This window comes from Dermacentor silvarum, chromosome 9 (genome assembly GCF_013339745.2).
Source record: "Dermacentor silvarum isolate Dsil-2018 chromosome 9, BIME_Dsil_1.4, whole genome shotgun sequence".
Classification (NCBI taxonomy): Eukaryota; Metazoa; Arthropoda; class Arachnida; order Ixodida; family Ixodidae; genus Dermacentor; species Dermacentor silvarum.
The window spans coordinates 153,945,422-153,954,360 of record NC_051162.1 but is presented as its reverse complement, the minus strand read 5'-3'; positions in this window follow the sequence as shown (position 1 = coordinate 153,954,360).

The following is an 8,939-nucleotide window of genomic DNA, read 5'->3' as shown; positions in this document are numbered from 1 at the left end:
TAACACGGAGTGTGTCCACAGCTTTTACATTCCGCGGGAAACTCCTGGTCAATTTTGTTAAGCACAAAAGGTGCAGGATAAGGTTTAGTTTGAAGGATTCTTAATGTGACTGCCTGAGCTCTGAATCAATAAAATCATTTGACGTAGTTTACAGCAAATTTTACTTCTCTAGACAGATCCGTTCATTTTTTAAAAGTGGGACCCATTTGCCCCACTGACATTAAATTGTGTTTCAAAAAGTTCGTTCAACGCAGCTGTCACACTGATGCTCTAAAGTCTCAATGTAAACAATATTTCTGACCACATCCCACGTGAACCAAAACTCCTTCCATTTTTTGTGCGGTTTAAGTAAATGAGGTGCTTGGAAGTAGTTTGCAACTAATTACACATCTGTACAATTCAAGCCGTTTTGTTTTATTATGTGGGAAGTATTTGTCCTACTGACGCTACATGACTTTTTTGAAAAGTGGGACTCATTTTCCGGACTGATTTTTGAGGGTATCAATGGGAAATTATATGTAAACACTTCCGTCATAAAACGGATGAAAGCATCAGTGACGAAGTGGAAATATGGAGGGCATAAACCAAATGTTTGCGTGCAGTTATCGCCAAAGCATCAAACACCGACAGCACTAGCACCTTCTTGCATAAGCATCCTTTTTCACGTGTATTCACAAGGGCGAGAGTTGTGGACAGGCTAGCCTCTCAGGATAAAAGTCTAAGAGCTAAAAGTCTAAGGCTAAATACAGGAAAGAGGAACAACTTATCAGCCCTGTTGAGAACGTTTTTTTTAAAGGAGCAATTGTGGGCAAATTTATGAAGCCTTCTAAGAATGAAAACACTTTTTGTCATTGAACACCATATGAATGTCAAGATTGTCATTGAACACCATATGCGTAAACGCGTGAAAAGCTTCGCCTAATTGAGTTTTCCGTCACAGGCGTTGCACCTGAGCAAACGTTTCTGACGTGTTGCATAAAATGATATATTTGGTCAAAGAACTTTGTTATACTATTCACAAAAAGCCATCGCTTCTTCAAATGAGTGTGTGCAAGAAGTGAACTGAAGCTGCTATATCGTTTCAGATATAGTCAAAACACCAAAATAGAGACTCCACAACAAGGAAATGGCGCTCCTCCAAATGTTGACCTTATGGTCGTTCGCTGTCATGCAAGCTGCTCATCAGGAGCCCGCACAGGGCGGAGTAAACACATCAGATCTCTCCGAGTACCAAAACGCTTGGCCGGTAGGTTTGCTCTACATGCATTTTCCGATAGCAGACATTAGTGGTAAATATGTAAGCGTTGTTGCATAACTTTACCTAAAAAGCAGCCACGGGGTGGATATATAAACGAACGGAGGCAGAACAACCATCGCTGTTAACAGATTCGACGAGCAACGTAACGAAGAAACGTACAACGTAACGAAGAAAGCTGCACTTTAACTGAAAACAGTTTAACTATTCCTATAGCCTTATGCAAACTGGGGCGCTATAACGTAAAATGATTCCAAACTGTTTTGATTCCAATTTCTGTAATCAGCCTCCACGACTGGTCAAAACGTTTTCGGGCCACTTCCAACTTCGCCTGTCTGTCACGTGACGTCATGAAAACCGTGATAGCTCCCTATCTGATATAACGTGTACACACTGATTATGCATGATGAAACAGCACAAATAAAAGTTCACATTCCTTATTCGACGCCTTTTCACCATTAGCACTCTGCTATTGGTTCAATATTTTCTCGCTACGCCCACTTCGCCTGTCTGTCACGCGACCAAACGAAACCGCGAAAGCTCACATGTCAAAGTGACGTGTACGCGAAAAAAATGCATTATTATGCCGAACAAAACTGAAAATGTTTCTGAATAGCCACAGACTGTCCCGTTCCGAAAGGAATAGAAGGTGGCTGCCCAGCGATCGCTCAGGCCCTCGCTACTCGCACCTGCTGGTGAGCATATATTTATTTGTGCATGATAAACCTTTTTGCGTGGCAGTAAAATGTTATCGAGCCCTTTCGGCATGCATACGACATCGCTCTGCCAACTCTTTATTGCTGAGGATCCGTTTTAGCGGCATTCTTATCCTTCCGTTGCACGCCACCGCGATTTTCGACCAGCCACCGCAAGCTAACTAAGGCGAAGCGGACCAATCGGAGAAGCCGGCACCACCCTTTTCTTGCGGTTATCTATTTTCACTGTGCTGGCTCGGCCCCATCGAAACCTTCTCCACTAGAGCGTGCTCCTCGACTCTTGATAGCCAATTAGATAAAAAAAAACGCTGAGTGTAGCCAATGTTATTGGTTTTGAAAGCGAACAAAGGTGACCTCCTACAAACGAGGAGAGTGTTTGATGGGGTTGTTCAGAGAACGTTGCGGGCCATCGCCCGATGCTTGCGTCGGTGGTTACGTAAATTTGACGTCAGGAGTTTGGAATCAAAACAGTTTGGAATCATTTTACGTTATAGCGCCCCAGATCGACGAAACGGAATTCATCGGAATAAAGACAAAGCGCTTTGTGTCAGCATTTCTCGCTCACTTGTAACAACGATTTCATTGAAAAAGAACTCTCATTTACAGTGGTGTAAGTTCTTCCAAGAGAGCGATACATCAGACCGCTTCCGCTTGTTACACAAAGCAGTAGCTCTTACTTATTACGGGGAATTCTTGCTTCAATAGGGTTTCTTGTGTCTCTGCCAGAGTGTACCTTGACGAGGAAGCAGGCATACCTTTGTGCTTAGCCCATAGCTACTAACATAAAACATGTAGGCTTGTTTATTTGATAGTGTAATGCAAAGGCGGTTACCACAACTATTAGCTTCTTTTGTGCACTATAACGAGAAGAAACAAATGTTCTGTATTTTTATTGTGGGCTTTTGAAGACATGTATGCCTTCAAACAAATTTGTTGGGTGACATCTCTTTAAATGATTTCTAAAATGTCCCTACACGGCTAATTTACGCACATGGGTTCGATACCCCCACATCTGTTAACGCATCTCCTAGTCTGGCTACCATAAGACTTGCCGCGGAATAGGTGAGCACTGTAGGCAGCCTTTCCTTAACAACAAATAATAAAACCGTATGTTTGTTCTGTTGTTGCAGTTGTCTCCTAACATGACTGATAACGTGTGGTTGAATTGTCATATAACAGATGCTTTTAAAACTACATACAGAAAAAGATACTGTAAAAACAAGTTAACAAAATACAAGGTGACAAAAATTTGTGTAGATATACTAACTGCAACCTTTTGGACAAAATCTTGTGTTACTGTAGCACTAATATGACAGAACCGTACCTGACGCACTTGTGAAAAGGACGAAACGAGAACATATTCAAAGTCATAAAACGTAGATAATTTCAACATTTTTTTCCGAGAAAAGGAATAGCATTGGTACGAAGTAAATTGATCAATTGTTTCACCTCTTAGGAAAAAGAACATATGCTAGTATTAGAGAAACCATATACAAAAAGTGACATACTTGATCGCAGAACACTGCAAGAGTAGCTATAAAAGGGATTACTCTATTATAATAAAAATGCCTTCGCTGACAAGTGTCGCAAATCATGGCGGAAAACCAGTGAGGATTGTTTTGTGGACTTAAGAAACACTGTTTTCATTCAGTGCCTAACTATGTAAAGGTTGGAGGAAAATTCACGCACGTCCAGTCTGACCTGAGTCTCCGAGAAAATCAGTATACTTCTTTCAAGACAATTATGCGTTTGAACATTCGTGAACATTTATGGACATTTGAATAAGTGACCTCGAAGGAGAGGTTCAGGATCATGCAACGGCGGATATTTTTGCTCGTTAGCAAGTATGTCGGTTATTATCTAGTCAACATTTGAACTCTGACTGACAGAAGTAATTCATTACGCAGGTTAACATGACGTTGCAAGGGCATCAAATGGAAAAATAATAAATACACCTGAGCTCACAGATAGTTATGCCATATTACTCAAAATGGAATCTTTAGTTTTGGTGAAATAAATTGAAAATGAGCAGAATGAACTAACTCAAAAATTGAGCTTTTCACCTTCTACTTTTCTGCTCCAACTTGATCCATAAATAGTCGCGATAACAAAACACTGTTATCCTTTTGAACGCGATTTGCATCATTTACCTACTTTAGGCACTTTGAGCCTGCCTAAGCTCTTACACGGACACAGTGATTAAAGTTGTGTAATAATTTTGCCAATTTATTTTGGGCTTGTGATGATGCAGTCGTGATCTTTCAATTGTAGTGATCCTCTATGCACCATCTGACTAGTTTTCACGTCATGGTGACGCCATTGCCATCGTACAGTCGTCGCCATCCCGTTATCGTCAGGCCGTCATGGTGATACCGTCGTTCCGTATAGACGTCACAGCTTCGTCATTCCACCGTAACCATGCAAACGTCATTAACTGGCGAATATGCCGCTGGTATTACGTCGCCGTCGGTATGCGTCACCGTCATGCATTCGCTTTCACACCGTGTTTTGATGCCGCCGTGATTGTTCCGTCGTCGTCAATGAATTGTTGTAACGCCGTCGTCGTTACGCCATTGTAGCCATAAAGACATCGCCTTACAGTCGTTATCATAAGCTATCGTTCCGTCATCGTCATGTACGTACACGTACAGTCCTTGACGTGAATTTGTTGCAACACCGTTGAGGTGATGCCGTCGGCCATCCAGTTTCGTCAGCCGGTTGTCGTCATACCATCGTCGTCGGGATGTCACCGTCACGCTATTGAGGTAATACATTTATGGTCACGCCGTTGCCGTTATACAGTCGTCTATTTTCTAGCCATCATCATCACGCTGTCATGCTTGCCCCATATAATCGTTTGAGAATCTTAATTTTGTTGTTCTCACGACGCGATCGTATTTGCTTCTTTGCTGTTGTTACAACGACGTCATTCGTTTTTCTCATTCCATTGTGGTCAGTTCAGGTGCGTCGCTGCCCCCACGTCATGGTAATGGCCGACCCCGGCGAGTGGTAGTCATAGCAATGGGTGCTGATCCCCGAGGCACTGTAAGTCGTATACAGTTAAAGCAATAGATACCTGCCAATGATTACTACAGATTCCTAATAAAGCAGTCTTCAACAATATGGTGCATCGCTACAGTGCTTGAATGTTGATCGCATTAACTTCGGCAGTCACCGTCAGGTGGGTTATGCTGAATTAATTCTAGCTAAAGCACAACCAGTTGCGAATGCTAGAGAGGAAACTTGTATATGACTCGGATACCTTGAACCCGGCTGCAAAGTGGTGCAATAACTTGAGCGTACTCGTGATGCAGATCGTTAGTCCCTATCTTGGGTATGGCTAGACACAACCGTAGTGCTTTCCTTTCGTGTAGTAGAAGAAATAATAGCTGGCAAGCTGCATAAGCTTTAAAGGCATCGCTCTCCTTTTGTGGCTGCTAATTTAAAGTACTATGCTTAACATTTCTTGAATACTTCAAGCACGTGACTGGAGGATTGAGCTGCTTCCGATAAATAAGAGAAATGAAATGTGCATTTGACAATCTGAAAGAAAGTGGGGAAATATAAGGGTGAGAAAATTCAGCATAATGGCATCCCCGGATGACTGTGGAAGTTAATACGATGACTATTCAAGCAATCTTGGAACCCACCGTAGCGCTTCAGACAGATTCATCTAAACCCTTAAAGGTCATTCTATGATTTACATTGTTTCGGCTATATGCGACTAAGGCGGCGTCCGGGATCAGCCCACTTTATTCCGACACTCGCTCGCGAGGGTCGCCAAGATGACTAAACCATGATGACTAAACGACGCAGTAAAGACGATGGAATGAGGATGAAGGGATACCATCAATAGAACGTTGTAGACGGCCTGAAGGCAACGTTGAAGTGAAACTGGAATGAAAATTTTGAAATGATGACGAACATTTCAAAATTATGAAATGAAAAGATTGATGGCAACATGAGGACCATGGTATGAAGAGTGCAGGACGATGGCGTGATGACCATTGTATGACGTGAATTGGAATGCGACGATGAAATGGCGATAAGGGAACGCTCGCAACGTCATGAGGACAATAGAATGGCGACGAGTGTATGATTACAAGACGTTACAACGACGTTGCGATGAGAATCTGGTTACAAAGCTGAAATTAGGGTGATGGAGAGAGCACGATGGCATGGGGACGACGGCATCGTGGGGTTTTACGGGGTTTTTGGGTTTTACGTGCCAAAACCAGGCACGCCGTTGTGGGAACTATGGAAATTTGGACCACCTGGGCTTCTCTAACGTGCACCTAAATCTAAGTACACGGGTATTTTCGCATTTCGCCCCCATCGAAATGTGGCCGCCGTGGCCGGGATTCGATCCCGCGACCTCGAGCTCAGCAGCCCAACACCATAGCCACTGAGCAACCACGACGGGTAGAGATGTTGGTAGAGTTCGCGGAAAGGAATAGGCTCTGAATAATGAATACTTTCTTCAGGAAGTGCAGTGTACCTGACCTGGAAAAGCCCTAATGGAGAAACAAGGAAGGGAATCGATTTTATACTCTCTGCCGGTCTTAGCATAGTGCAGGATGTAGAAGTGTTAGGCAGGGTAAAATGCAGTCACCATAGGTGGTTAGTGAGGTCTCAGATTTGTCTCAATTTTAACATAGAAAAAAACAAAATTTGATCAGGAAGAAGCAGGCAAACGTTGACGCAGTAAGAATAAAAGCAGACCAATTCAGGCTGATGTCGCAAACAAATATGCAGCTGTAGAACAGGAAGATGGACACAACATAGAGGTAATGAATGAAACCGCAACTAGGATGATCTCAGAAGCAACAATTGAAGTAGGAGGTAAGGCACCAATACAACCACTAGGTAAGCTCTCCCAAATAACAAAGGACCTAATAAAGAAACGACAAAACATGAGTGTCGAACTCAAGGCATCAGGTAGAGTTCGCTGAACTGTCAAAGCTAATCAACAAGAAGAAATTAAGGAATATTAGAAAATATAACATGGAAAAGATTGAGGAAGCAGTAAAATATGGACGCATCATGAAATCAGTGAGAAGGAAACTTCGCGTAGGACAAGGCAAGATATATGAACTGACCGATAAGCAGGGTAACGATATCAGCAATTTTGATGACATCATGAAAGTAGCGGAAGAATTCTATACTGACCTGCAAAGTGCCCAGGGCAGCCAAGCTACATTCATTCGAAGTAGTGATGAACAGGATACCGAGGCTCCTCCTATAACTCGCGATGAAGTTAGAAGGGCCTTGCAACACATAACCACGGGAAAAGCTGCTGGAAACAATGGAATAGCAGTCGATTTACTCAAACATGAAGGAGATAACGTGCTTGAAAAGCTTGCGGCTCTTTATACGCAATGCCTAATGACTTCAAGTGTACCAGAGAGTTGGAAGAGCGCCAACATTATACCAATCCATAAGAAGGGTGACCTTAAAGAATTGAAGAATTATAGGCCAATTAGCTTCCTTTCAGTACTCTGTAAAATATTCACGAAGATATTTTCCGATAGAATCAGGGCAACATTTGACTTCACTCTATCAAGAGAACAGGCTGGCTTCTGGAAGGAATATTCTACGATAGATCACATTCATGTCATCAATCCGGTAATCGAGAAATCTGCAGAGTACAATGAACCTCTCTATAAGGCTTTCATGGATTATGAAAAGCATTTGATTGAATAGAGATACCAGAGGTTATTGAGGCATTGCGTAATCAAGGAGTATAGGAGGCATACTTGAATATCTTGGCAAATATGTACAAAGATTCCACAGGTGCTTTGGTTCTCCACAAGAAAAGTAGAAAGTTACATATCAAGAAAGAGGTCAGGCAAGCATACACAAACTCTTCAATGCTATTCACTGCATGCTTTTAAGAAGTATTGAAGATCTATCTTAGACTGAGAAAGCTTAGGAGTGAGGATCAACGGCGAATATATCATCAACCGTCGGTTTGCAGATCACATTGCCCAGTTCAGCAACGATGGGGAAGAAATCCCAGTCAAAAATTCCATCAAGCTACAGGCTTACATGTCTGTTGGCTATACGTAATTTCGGACCTTGAAGGTCTACAAGTCTACATGTCTACAAGTCTACATGTCTACAAGTCTACATGTCTACAAGTCTACAAGTCTACATGTCTACAAGTCTACAAGTCTACATGTCTACAAGTCTACATGTCTACAAGTCTACATGTCTACAAGTCTACATGTCTACAAGTCTACATGTCTACAAGTCTACCGGCCTACAAGTCTACCGGTCTACCAGTTTGGCGGTTAATGGCCCACTAACGTATAATTGATTTGATCAATTGTAATATGTATTTGCATGGCTGCTAAGCAGGCTGGACTAGCATTTTTATTCTGAACGTCTCAACCAGTTGGTACAGCAGTCAATGGGCAGGCATGTGCACATTCCACCATTCAATTCAAGCTTTATTTGCAGTGGAAGCTTCAAAATCAAGCTTTATTTGCAGTGGACGAGAGCAGTTCGGTCATTGAAGAATGCGGCAGTTGGAAAGACCAACTTTCTTGAGGCAAATTCTGGAGCAGCTGCCTCCCCTTTTGAAGCAGATGGCAAAATAAAAAACATTTAAGGCAGAATATACAGTCTTAATTTAAAAAGTGCACCATTTATGTTGTTACATAAAGGGCACTTAAACAGAACTGCAGGGAAAAAAAAACACATTATTAAATGTGGGCAAGAATGCTGGCTTACAGATTAGAGACATTCAAATGAGAAAATAATTGTACTAAATGCTTCATTACTGAATAGTAATCTTTCAATAACAACGAGTCAATATGAAAGACAGCCGCACTAAGCTTCCTGTACTAACCGAAAACTTTTAATGATAACAATAGCCAAGGAAAGATAACACAAGAAACGAATTAGTGTGGCGGAACAGTCCATTTTACATTTTAGCGTAGATCTCAGCGAGGCAAAAAACTGAT